Genomic DNA, 13,528 nt, shown 5'->3' with positions numbered 1-13,528 from the left:
TTCCTGGTGTCACAGGTGTTCCCTGGTAGGGGGAAGACCGCTAAATACCTCCCCTGTCCATGGGGAGGCACTAGATGCTACCTGATTTTCCAGACCAACCCCCGACTTTCCCCGGCTGCCCGCACTGGGAGGGACTCGGGGAAGACTCTCGAAGGGCTCCTAGGAGATCCCGGGTGCTGCAGACAGAAGACGGAACCTCCCCACACTCAGAATTCCGGAACACGGATGACTGTGTGGGGGAGGTTCGGGGCCGCCTTCCACGCAGCTGCCTTTTGTCACAGGTGTTCCCTGGCAGGTGGAAGTCCGCTAATTACCTCCCCTGTCCATGGGGAGGCACTAGGTGCTACCTGCCTTTCCAGCCCAACCCCCTCCTTTCCCCGGCAGCCCGCAAAGGGAGGGACTCTGGGAAGACACTCGAAGGGCTCCTAGGAGATCCCGGGTGCTGCAGACAGAAGACGGAACCTCCCCACACTCAGAATTCCGGAACACGGTTGACTGTGTGTGGGAGGTTCGGGGCCGCCCTTCACGCAGCTGCCTGGTGTCACAGGTGTTCCCTGGCAGGGGGAAGTCCGCTAATTACCTCCCTTGTCCATGGGGTGGCACAAGATGCTACCTGCTTTTCCAGCCCAACCTCCGCCATTCCCCGGCAGCCCGCAAAGTGAGGGACTGGGGGAAGACACACGAAGGGCTCCTAGGTGAACTCGGGTGCTGCAGACATAAGACGGAACCTCCCCACACTCAGATTTCCGGAACACGTCTGACTGTGTGGGGGAGGTTCGGGGCCGCACTCCACGCAGCTGCCTGGTGTCACAGGTGTTCCCTGGCAGGGAGAAGTCCGCTAATTACCTCCCCTGTCCATGGGGAGGCACTAGATGCTACCTGAGTTTCCAGCCCAACCCCCGCCTTTCCCCGGCTGCCCGCACTGGGAGGGACTCGGGGAAGACTCTCGAAGGGCTCCTAGGAGATCCCGGGTGCTGCAGACAGAAGACGGAACCTCCCCACACTCAGAATTCCGGAACACGGCTGACTGTGTGGGGGAGGTTCGGGGCCGCCCTCCACGCAGCTGCCTTGTGTCACAGGTGTTCCCTGGCAGGTGGAAGTCCGCTAATTACCTCCCCTGTCCATGGGGAGGCACTAGGTGCTACCTGCGTTTCCAGCCCAACCCCCTCCTTTCCCCGGCAGCCAGCACAGGGAGGGACTGGGGGAAGACACTCGAAAGGCTCCTAGGAGAACCCGGGTGCTGCAGACAGAAGACGGAACCTCCCCACACTCAGAATTCCGGAACACGTGTGACTGTGTGGGTGAGGTTTAGGGCCGCACTCCATGCAGCTTCCTGGTGTCACATTTGTTCCCTGGCAGGGGGATTTCCGCTAATTACCTCCCTTGTCCATGGGGAGGCACTAGATGCTACCTGCTTTTCCAGCCCAACCCCCGCATTTCCTCGGCTGCCCGCACTGGGAGGGACTCGGGGAAGACTCTCGAAGGGCTCCTAGGAGATCCCGGGTGCTGCAGACATAAGATGGAACCTCCCCGCCCTCAGAATTCCGGAACACGGCTGACTGTGTGGGGAAGGTTCGGGGCCGCCCTCCACGCACCTGCCTGGTGTCACAGGTGTTCCCTGGCAGGGGGAAGTCCGCTAATTACCTCCCTTGTCCATGGGGAGGCACTAGATGCTACCTGCTTTTCCAGCCCAACCCCCGCCTTTCCCCAGGAGCCCGCACACTGAGGGACGTGGAGAAGACACTCGAAGGGCTCCTAGGAGAACCCGGGTGCTGCAGACATAAGACGGAACCTCCCCACACTCAGAATTCCGGAACACGGGTGACTGTGTGGGTGAGGTTTAGGGCCGCACTCCACACAGTTTCCTGGTGTCACAGGTGTTCCCTGGTAGGGGGAAGACCGCTAAATACCTCCCCTGTCCATGGGGAGGCACTAGATGCTACCTGCTTTTCCAGCCCAACCCCCGCCTTTCCCCAGCAGCCCGCAAAGAGAGGGACTTGGGGAAGACACTCGAAGGGCTCCTAGGGGAACCCGGGTGCTGCAGACATAAGACGGAACCTCCCCACACTCAGAATTCCGGAACACGGGTGACTGTGTGGGTGAGGTTTAGGGCCGAACTCCACACAGCTTCCTGGTGTCAGAGGTGTTCCCTGGTAGGGGGAAGACCGCTAATTACCTCCCCTGTCCATGGGGAGGCACTAGATGCTACCTGAGTTTCCAGCCCAACCCCCGCCTTTCCCCGGCTGCCCGCACTGGGAGGGACTCGGGGAAGACTCTCGAAGGGCTCCTAGGAGATCCCGGGTGCTGCAGACAGAAGACGGAACCTCCCCACACACAGAATTCCGGAACACGGATGACTGTGTGGGGGAGGTTCGGGGCCGCCCTCCACGCAGCTGCCTGGTGTCACAGGTGTTCCCTGGCAGGGGGAAATCCGCTAATTACCTCCCTTGTCCATGGGGAGGCACTAGATGCTACCTGCATTTCCAGCCCAACCCCCGCCTTTCCCCAGGAGCCCGCACAGGGAGGGACGTGGAGAAGACACTCGAAGGGCTCCTAGGAGAACCCGGGTGCTGCAGACATAAGACGGAACCTCCCCACAGTCAGAATTCCGGAACACGGGTGACTGTGTGGGTGAGGTTTAGGGCCGCCCTCCACACAGCTTCCTGGTGTCACAGGTGTTCCCTGGTAGGGGGAAGACCGCTAATTACCTCCCTTGTCCATGGGGAGGCACTAGATGCTACCTGCTTTTCCAGCCCAACCCCCGCCTTTCCCCAGCAGCCCGCACAGGGAGGGACTTGGGGAAGACACTCGAAGGGCTCCTAGGAGATCCCGTGTGCTTCAGACATAAGACAGAACCTCCCCACACTCACAATTCCTGAACACGGGTGACTGTGTGGGTGAGGTTTAGGGCCGCCCTCCACACAGTTTCCTGGTGTCACAGGTGTTCCCTGGTAGGGGGAAGACCGCTAAATACCTCCCCTGTCCATGGGGAGGCACTAGATGCTACCTGCTTTTCCAGCCCAACCCCTGCCTTTCCCCAGCAGCCCGCACAGAGAGGGACTTGGGGAAGACACTCGAAGGGCTCCTAGGAGAACCCGGGTGCTGCAGACATAAGACGGAACCTCCCCACACTCAGAATTCCGGAACACGGGTGACTGTGTGGGTGAGGTTTAGGGCCGCCCTCCACACAGCTTCCTGGTGTCACAGGTGTTCCCTGGTAGGGGGAAGACCGCTAATTACCTCCCCTGTCCATGGGGAGGCACTAGATGCTACCTGATTTTCCAGCCCAACCCCCGCCTTTCCCCGGCTGCCCGCACTGGGAGGGACTCGGGGAAGACTCTCGAAGGGCTCCTAGGAGATCCCGGGTGCTGCAGACAGAAGACGGAACCTCCCCACACTCAGAATTCCGGAACACGGATGACTGTGTGGGGGAGGTACGCCGCCGCCCTCCACGCAGCTGCCTTGTGTCACAGGTGTTCCCTGGCAGGTGGAAGTCCGCTAATTACCTCCCCTGTCCATGGGGAGGCACTAGGTGCTACCTGCGTTTCCAGCCCAACCCCCTCCTTTCCCCAGCAGCCAGCACAGGGAGGGACTCTTTGAAGACACTCGAAGGGCTCCTAGGAGAACCCGGGTGCTGCAGACAGAAGACGGAACCTCCCCACACTCAGAATTCCGGAACACGTGTGACTGTGTGGGGGAGGTTCGGGGCCGCCCTCCACGCAGCTGCCTGGTGTCACAGGTGTTCCCTGGCAGGGGGAAGTCCGCTAATTACCTCCCTTGTCTATGGGGAGGCACAAGATGCTACCTGCTTTTCCAGCCCAACCCCCGCCTTTCCCCGGCAGCCCGCACAGGGAGGGACTGGGGGAAGACACTCGAAAGGCTCCTAGGAGAACCCGGGTGCTGCAGACAGAAGACGGAACCTCCCCACACTCAGAATTCCGGAACACGTGTGACTGTGTGGGTGAGGTTTAGGGCCGCACTCCATGCAGCTTCCTGGTGTCACATTTGTTCCCTGGCAGGGGGAAGTCCGCTAATTACCTCCCTTGTCCATGGGGAGGCACTAGATGCTACCTGAGTTTCCAGCCCAACCCCCGCATTTCCTCGGCTGCCCGCACTGGGAGGGACTCGGGGAAGACTCTCGAAGGGCTCCTAGGAGATCCCGGGTGCTGCAGACATAAGACGGAACCTCCCCACACTCAGAATTCCGGAACACGGATGACTGGGTGGGGGAGGTTCGGGGCCGCCCTCCACGCAGCTGCCTTGTGTCACAGGTGTTCCCTGGCAGGTGGAAGTCCGCTAATTACCTCCCCTGTCCATGTGGAGGCACTAGATGCTACCTGCGTTTCCAGCACAACCCCAGTCTTTCCCCGGCAGCCCGCAGTGGGAGGGATTCGGGGAAGACACTTGATGGGCTCCTAGGAGATCCCGGGTGCTGCAGACAGAAGACGGAACCTCCCCAGGCTCAGAATCCCGGAACACGGCTGACTGTGTGGGGGAGGTTCGGGACCGCCCTCCACGCAGCTGCCTGGTTTCACAGGTTTTCCCTGGCAGGGGGAACACCGCTAATTACCTTCCTTGTCCATGGGGAGGCACAAGATGCTACCTGCTTTTCCAGCACAACCCCCGCATTTCCTCGGCTGCCAGCAAAGGGAGGGGCTGGGGGAAGACACTCGAAAGGCTCCTAGGAGAACCCGGGTGCTGCAGACAGAAGACGGAACCTCCCCACACTCAGAATTCCGGAACACGGGTGACTGTGTCTGTGAGGTTTAGGGCCGCACTCCACGAAGCTTCCTGGTGTCACAGTTGTTCCCTGGCAGGGGGAAGTCCGCTAATTACCTCCCTTGTTCATGGGGAGGCACTAGATGCTACCTGCTTTTCCAGCCCAACCCCCGCCGTTCCCCGGCTGCCCGCACTGGGAGGGACTCGGGGAAGACTCTAGAAGGGCTCCTAGGAGATCCCGGGTGCTGCAGATATAAGACGGAACCTTCCCACACTCAGAATTCCGGAACACGGCTGACTGTGTGGGGGAGGTTCGGGGCCGCCCTCCACGCAGCTGCCTGGTGTCACAGGTGTTCCCTGGCAGGGGGAAGTCCGCTAATTACCTCCCTTGTCCATGGGGAGGCACAAGATGCTACCTGCTTTTCCAGCCCAACCTCCGCCATTCCCAGGCAGCCCGCACAGTGAGGGACTGGGGGAAGAAACTCGAAGGGCTCCTAGGTGAACCCGGGTGCTGCAGACATAAGACGGAACCTCCCCACACTCAGAATTCCGGAACACGGCTGACTGTGTGGGGGAGGTTCGGGGCCGCCCTCCACGCAGCTGCCTGGTGTCACAGGTGTTCCCTGGCAGGTGGAAGTCCGCTAATTACCTCCCCTGTCCATGGGGAAGCACTAGATGCTACCTGCTTTTCCAGCCCAACCCCCGCCATTCCCCAGCAGCCCGCACTGGGAGGGACTCGGGGAAGTCTCCTGAAGGGCTCCTAGGAGATCCCGGGTGCTGCAGACAGAAGACAAAACCTCCCCACACTGAGAATTACGGAACACGGATGACTGTGTGGGGGAGGTTCATGGCCGCCCTCCACGCAGATGCCTTGTGGCACAGGTGTTCCCTGGCAGGTGGAATTCCGCTAATTACCTCCCCTGTCCATGGGGAGGCTCTAGATGCTACCTGCGTTTCCAGCACAACCCCCTCCTTTCCCCGGCAGCCCGCACATGGAGGGAATCTGGGAAGACACTCGAAGGGCTCTTAGGAGATCCCGGGTGCTGCAGACAGAAGACGGAACCTCCCCACACTCAGAATTCCGGAACACGGTTGACTGTGTGGGGGAGGTTCGGAGCCGCCCTCCACGCAGCTGCCTGGTGTCACAGGTGTTCCCTGGCAGGGGGAATTCCGCTAATTACCTCCCTTGTCCATGGGGAGGCACAAGAGGCTACCTGCTTTTCAAGCCCAACCTCCGATATTCCCCGGCGGTCCGCACAGTGAGGGACTGGGGGAAGACACTCGAAGGACTCCTAGGTGTACCCGGAACCTGCAGACTTAAGACGGAACCTCCCCACACTCAGAATTCCGGAACACGGCTGACTGTGTTTGGGGAGGTACGGGGCCGCCCTCCACGCAGCTGCCTGGTGACACAGGTGTTCCCTGGCAGGTGGAAGTCCGCTAATTACCTCCCCAGTCCATGGGGAGGCACCAGATTCTACCTGCGTTTCCAGCACAACCCCCTCCTTTCCCCGGCAGCCATCAAAGGGAGGGACTCTGGGAAGACACTCGAAGGGCTCCTAGGAGATCCCGGGTGCTGCATACAGAAGACGGAACCTCCCCACACTCAGAATTCCGGAACACGGTTGACTGTGTTCGGGAGGTTCATGGCCGCCCTCCACGCAGCTGCCTGGTGTCACAGGTGTTCCCTGGCAGGGGGAAGTCCGCTAATTACCTCCCCTGTACATGGGGAGTCACTAGATGCTACCTGCGTTTCCAGCCCAACCCCCGCATTTCCCTGGCTGCCCGCACTGGGAGGGACTCGGGGAAGACTCTCGAAGGGCTCCTAGGAGATTCCGGGTGCTGCAGACATAAGACGGAACCTCCCAACACTCAGAATTCCGGAACATGGCTGACAGTGTGGGGAAGGTTCAGGGCCGCCCTCCACGCAGCTGCCTGGTGTCACAGGTTTTCCCTGGCAGGGGGAAGTCCGCTAATTACCTCCCTTGTCCTTGAGGAGGCACTAGATGCTACCTGCTTTTCCAGCCCAACCCCCGCCATTCCCCAGCAGCCCGCACAGGGAGGGACTTTGGGAAGGTACTCGAAGTGCTCCTAGGAGAACTCGGGTGCTGCAGACATAAGACGGAACCTCCCCACACTCAGAATTCCGGAACACGGATGACTGTGTGGAGGAGGTTCGGGGCCGCCCTCCACGCAGCTGCCTTGTGTCACAGGGGTTCCCTGGCAGGTGGAAGTCCGCTAATTACCTCCCCTGTCCTTGGGGAGGCACTAGATGCTACCTGCGTTTCCAGCACAACCCCCTCCTTTCCCCGGCAGCCCGCACAGGGAGGGACTCTGGGAAGACACTCGAAGGGCTCATAGGAGATCCCGGGTGCTGCAGACAGAAGACGGAACCTCCCCACACTCAGAATTCCGGAACACGGTTGACTGTGTGGGGGAGGTTCGGGGCCGCCCTCCACGCAGCTGCCTGGTGTCACAGGTGTTCCCTGGCAGGGGGAAGTCCGCTAATTACCTCCCTTGTCCATGGGGAGGCACAAGATGCTACCTGCTTTTCCAGCCCAACCTCCGCCATTCCCAGGCAGCCCGCACAGTGAGGGACTGGGGGAAAACACTCGAATGGCTCCTAGGTGAACCCGGGTGCTGCAGACATAAGACGGAATCTCCCCACACTCAGAATTCCGGAACACGGCTGACTGTGTGGGGGAGGTTCGGGGCCGCCCTCCACGAAGCTGCCTGGTACCACATGTGTTCCCTGGCAGGGGGAATTCCGCTAATTACCTCCCTTGTCCATGGGGAGGCACTAGATGCTACCTGCGTTTCCAGCAAAACCCCCTCCATTCCCCGGGAGCCCGCACAGGGAGGGACTCTGGGAAGACACTCGAAGGGCTCCTAGGAGATCCCGGGTGCTGCAGACAGAAGACGGAACCTCCCCACACTCAGAATTCCGGAACACGGTTGACTGTGTGGGGGAGGTTCGGGGCCGCCCTCCACACAGCTGCCTGGTGTCACAGGTGTTCCCTGGCAGGGTGAAGTCCGCTAATTAACTCCCCTATCCATGGGGAGGCACTAGATGCTACCTGCGTTTCCAGCCCAACCCCCGCCTTTCCCCAGCAGCCCGCAAAGTTAGGGACTTGGGGAAGACACTCGAAAGGCTCCTAGGAGATCCCGGGTGCTGCAGACAGAAGACGGAACCTCCCCACACTCAGAATTCCGGAAAACGGATGACTGTGTGGGCGAGGTTCGGGGCAGCCCTCCACGCAGCTGCCTTGTCTCACAGGTGTTCCCTGGCAGGTGGAAGTCCGCTAATTACCTCCCCTGTCCATGGAGAGGCACTAGATGCTACCTGCGTTTCCAGCAAAACCCCCTCCTTTCCCCGGCAGCCCGCACAGGGAGGGACTCTGGGAAGACACTCGAAGGGCTCCTAGGAGATCCCGGGTGCTGCAGACAGAAGACGGAACCTCCCCACACTCAGAAATCCGGAACACGGTTGACTGTGTGGGGGAGGTACGGGGCCGCCCTCCACGCAGCTGCCTGGTGTCACAGGTGTTCCCTGGCAGGGGGAAGTCCGCTAATTACCTCCCTTGTCCATGGGGAGGCACAATATGCTACCTGATTTTCCAGCCCAACCCCCGCCATTCCCCGGGAGCCCGCACAGTGAGGGACTGGGGGAAGACACTCGAAGGGCTCCTAGGTGAACCCGGGTGCTGCAGACATAAGACGGAACCTCCCCACACTCAGAATTCCGAAACAAGGGTGACTGTGTGGGTGAGGTTTAGGGCCGCCCTCCACACAGCTTCCTGGTGTCACAGGTGTTCCCTGGTAGGGGGAAGACCGCTAATTACCTCCCCTGTCCATGGGGAGGCACTAGATGCTACCTGAGTTTCCAGCCCAACCCCCGACTTTCCCCGGATGCTCGCACTGTGAGGGACTCGGGGAAGACTCTCGAATGGCTCCTAGGAGATCCCGGGTGCTGCAGACAGAAGACAGAACCTCCCCACACTCAGAATTCCGGAACACGGAAGACTGTGTGGGAGAGGTTCGGGGCCGCCCTCCACGCAGCTGCCTTGTGTCACAGGGGTTCCCTGGCAGGTGGAATTCCGCTAATTACCTCCCCTGTCCATGGGGAGGCACTAGATGCTACCCGCGTTTCCAGCACAACCCACACCTTTCCCCGGCAGCCCGCACAGGGAGGGACTCTGGGAAGACACTCGAAGGCCTCCTAGGAGAACCCGGGTGCTGCAGACAGAAGACGGAACCTCCCCATACTCAGAATTCCGGAACACGGTTGACTGTGTGGGGGAGGTTCGGGGCCGCCCTCCACGCAGCTGCCTGGTGTCACAGGTGTTCCCTGGCACGGGGAAGTCCGCTAATTACCTCCCTTGTCCATGGGGAGGCACAAGATGCTACCTGATTTTCCAGCCCAACCTCCGCCATTCCCCGGCAGCCCGCAAAGTGAGGGACTGGGGGAAGACACTCGAAGGGCTCCTAGGTGAACCCGGGTCCTGCAAACATAAGACGGAACCTCCCCACACTCAGAATTCCGGAACACGGCTGACTGTGTGGGGGAGGTTCGGGGCCGCACACCACGCAGATGCCTGGTGTCACAGGTGTTCCCTGGCAGGGGGAAGTCCGCTAATTACCTCCCCTATCCATGGGGAGGCACTAGATGCTACCAGCGTTTCCAGCCCAACCCCCGCCTTTCCCCAGCAGCCCGCAAAGTGAGGTACTTAGGGAAGACACTCGAAGGGCTCCTAGGAGATCCCGGGTGCTGCAGACAGAAGACGGAACCTCCCCACACTCAGAATACCGGAACACGGATGACTGTGTGGGCGAGGATCGGGGCAGCCCTCCACGCAGCTGCCTTGTGTCACAGGTGTTCCCTGGCAGGTGGAAGTCCGCTAATTACCTCCCCTGTCCATGGGGAGGCACAAGATGCTACCTGCTTTTCCAGCACAACCCCCGCATTTCCTCGGCTGCCAGCAAAGGGAGGGACTGGGGGAAGACACTCGAAAGGCTCCTAGGAGAACACGGGTGCTGCAGACAGAAGACGGAACCTTCCCACACTCAGAATTCTGGAACACGGTTGACTGTGTGGGGGAGGTTAGGGGCCGCCCTCCACGCAGCTGCCTGGTGTCACAGGTGTTCCCTGGCAGGGGGAAGTCCGCTAATTACCTCCCTTGTCCATGGGGAGGCATAAGATGCTACCTGCTTTTCCAGCCCAACCTCCCCCATTCCCAGGCAGCCCGCAAAGTGAGGGACTGGGGGAAGACACTCGAAGGGCTCCTAGGTGAACCCGTGTGCTGCAGACATAAGACGGAACCTCCCCACACTCAGAATTCCGGAACACGGCTGACTGTGTGGGGGAGGTTCGGGGCCGCCCTCCATGCAGCTGCCTGGTGTCACAGGTGTTCCCTGACAGGTGGAAGTCCGCTAATTCCTCCCCTGTCCATGGGGAGGCACTAGATGCTACCTGCTTTTCCAGCCCAACCCCCGCCATTCCCCAGCAGCCCGCACAGGGAGGGACTTGAGGAAGACACTCGAAGGGCTCCTAGGAGAACTCGGGTGCTGCAGACATAAGACGGAACCTCCCCACACTCAGAATTCCGGAACACAGGTGACTGTGTAGGTGAGGTTTAGGGCCGCCCTCCACACAGCTTCCTGGTGTCACAGGTGTTCCCTGGTAGAGGGAAGACCGCTAATTACCTCCCCTGACCATGGGTAGGCACTAGATGCTACCTGAGTTTCCAGCCCAACCCCCGCCTTTCCCCGGCTGCCCGCACTGGGAGGGACTCGGGGAAGTCTCCCGAAGGGCTCCTAGGGGATCCCGGGTGCTGCAGACAGAAGACAAAACCTCCCCACACTCAGAATTACGGAACACGGCTGACTGTGTTTGGGGAGGTTCGGGGATGCCCTCCACGCAGCTGCCTGGTGACACAGGTGTTCCCTGGCAGGTGGAAGTCCGCTAATTACCTCCCCTGTCCATGGGGAGGCACTAGATTCTACCTGCGTTTCCAGCACAACCCCCTCCTTTCCCCGGCAGCCCTCAAAGTGAGGGACTCTGGGAAGACACTCGAAGGGCTCCTAGGAGATCCCGGGTGCTGCATACAGAAGACGGAACCTCCCCACACTCAGAATTCCGGAACACGGTTGACTGTGTTGGGGAGGTTCATGGCCGCCCTCCACGCAGCTGCCTGGTGTCACAGGTGTTCCCTGGCAGGGGGAAGTCCGCTAATTACCTCCCCTGTCCATGGGGAGGCACTAGATGCTACCTGCGTTTCCAGCCCAACCCCCGCATTTCCCTGGCTGCCCGCAATGGGAGGGACTCGGGGAAGACTCTCGAAGGGCTCCTAGGAGATCCCGGGTGCTGCAGACATAAGACGGAACCTCCCCACACTCAGAATTCCGAAACATGGCTGACAGTGTGGGGAAGGTTCAGGGCCGCACTCCACGCAGCTGCCTTGTGTCACAGGTGTTCCCTGGCAGGTGGAAGTCCGCTAATTACCTCCCCTGTCCTTGGGGAGGCACTAGATGCTACCTGCGTTTCCAGCACAACCCTCTCTTTCCCCGGCAGCCCGCAAAGGGAGGGACTCTGGGAAGACACTCGAAGGGCTCCTAGGAGATCCCGGGTGCTGCAGACAGAAGACGGAACCTCCCCACACTCAGAATTCCGGAACACGGTTGACTGTGTGGGGGAGGTTCGGGGCCGCCCTCCACGCAGCTGCCTGGTGTCACAGGTGTTCCCTGGCAGGGGGAAGTCCGCTAATTACCTCCCTTGTCCATGGGGAGGCACAAGATGCTACCTGCTTTTCCAGCCCAACCTCCGCCATTCCCAGGCAGCCCGCACAGTGAGGGACTGGGGGAAAACACTCGAATGGCTCCTAGGTGAACCCGGGTGCTGCAGACAGAAGACGGAATCTCCCGACAGTCAGAATTCCGGAACACGGCTGACTGTGTGGGGGAGCTTCGGGGCCGCCCTCCACGAAGCTGCCTGGTGCCACAGGTGTTCCCTGGCAGGGGGAATTCCGCTAATTACCTCCCCTGTCCATGGGGAGGCACTAGATGCTACCCGCGTTTCCAGCACAACCCACTCTTTTCCCCGGCAGCCCGCACAGGGAGGGATTCTGGGAAGACACTCGAAGGCCTGCTAGGAGAACCCGGGTGCTGCAGACAGAAGACGGAACCTCCCCACACTCAGAATTCCGGAACACGGTTGACTGTGTGGGGGAGGTTCGGGGCCGCCCTCCACGCAGCTGCCTGGTGTCACAGGTGTTCCCTGGCACGGGGAAGTCCGCTAATTACCTCCCTTGTCCATGGGGAGGCACAAGATGCTACCTGATTTTCCAGCCCAACCTCCGCCATTCCCCGGCAGCCCGCAAAGTGAGGGACTGGGGGAAGACACTCGAAGGGCTCCTAGGTGAACCCGGGTGCTGCAGACATAAGACGGAACCTCCCCACACTCAGAATTCCGAAACACGGGTGACTGTGTGGGTGAGGTTTAGGGCCGCCCTCCACACAGCTTCCTGGTGTCACAGGTGTTCCCTGGTATGGGGAAGACCGCTAATTACCTCCCCTGTCCATGGGGAGGCACTAGATGCTACCTGAGTTTCCAGCCCAACCCCCGACTTTCCCCGGATGCCAGCACTGTGAGGGACTCGGGGAAGACTCTAGAATGGCTCCTAGGAGATCCCGGGTGCTGCAGAATGAAGACAGAACCTCCCCACACTCAGAATTCCGGAACACGGATGACTGTGTGGGAGAGGTTCGGTGCCGCCCTCCACGCAGCTGCCTTGTGTCACAGGGGTTCCCTGGCAGGTGGAATTCCGCTAATTACCTTCCCTGTCCATGGGGAGGCACTAGATGCTACCTGCGTTTCCAGCACAACCCCCTCCTTTCCCCGGCAGCACGCAAAGGGAGGGACTCTGGGAAGACACTCGAAGGGCTCCTAGGAGATCCCGGGTGCTGCAGACAGAAGACGGAACCTCCCCACACTCAGAATTCCGGAACACGTTTCACTATTTGGGGGAAGTTCGGGGCCGCACTCCACGCAGCTGCCTGGTGTCACAGGTGTTCCCTGGCAGGGGGAAGTCCGCTAATTACCTCCCTTGTCCATGGGGAGGCACAAGATGCTACCTGCTTTTCCAGCCCAACCTCCGCCATTCCCCGGCAGCCCGCACAGTGAGGGACTGGGGGAAGACACTCGAAGGGCTTCTAGGTGAACCCGGGTGCTGCAGACATAAGACGGAACCTCCCCACACTCAGAATTCCGGAACACGGGTGACTGTGTGGGTGAGGCTTAGGGCCGCCCTCCACACAGCTTCCTGGTTTCACAGGTGTTCCCTTGTAGGGGGAAGACCGCTAATTACCTCCCCTGACCATGGGGAGGCACTAGATGCTACCTGAGTTTCCAGCACAACCCCCGCCTTTCCCCGGCTGCCCGCACTGGGAGGGACACGGGGAAGACTCTCGAAGGGCTCCAAGGAGATCCCGGGTGCTGCAGACAGAAGACAGAACCTCCCCACACTCAAAATTCCGGAACACGGATGACTGTGTGGGGGAGGTTCGGGGCCGCCCTCCACGCAGCTGCCTGGTGTCACAGGTGTTCCCTGGCACGGGGAAGTCCGCTAATTACCTCCCTTGTCCATGGGGAGGCACAAGATGCTACCTGATTTTCCAGCCCAACCTCCGCCATTCCCCGGCAGCCCGCAAAGTGAGGGACTGAGGGAAGACACTCGAAGGGCTCCTAGGTGAACCCGGGTGCTGCAAACATAAGACGGAACCTCCCCACACTCAGAATTCCGGAACACGGCTG

The sequence above is a fragment of the Camelus bactrianus genome, chromosome 3 (genome assembly GCF_048773025.1).
Source record: "Camelus bactrianus isolate YW-2024 breed Bactrian camel chromosome 3, ASM4877302v1, whole genome shotgun sequence".
Lineage (NCBI taxonomy): Eukaryota > Metazoa > Chordata > Mammalia > Artiodactyla > Camelidae > Camelus > Camelus bactrianus.
This window is presented reverse-complemented; position numbering follows the sequence as displayed.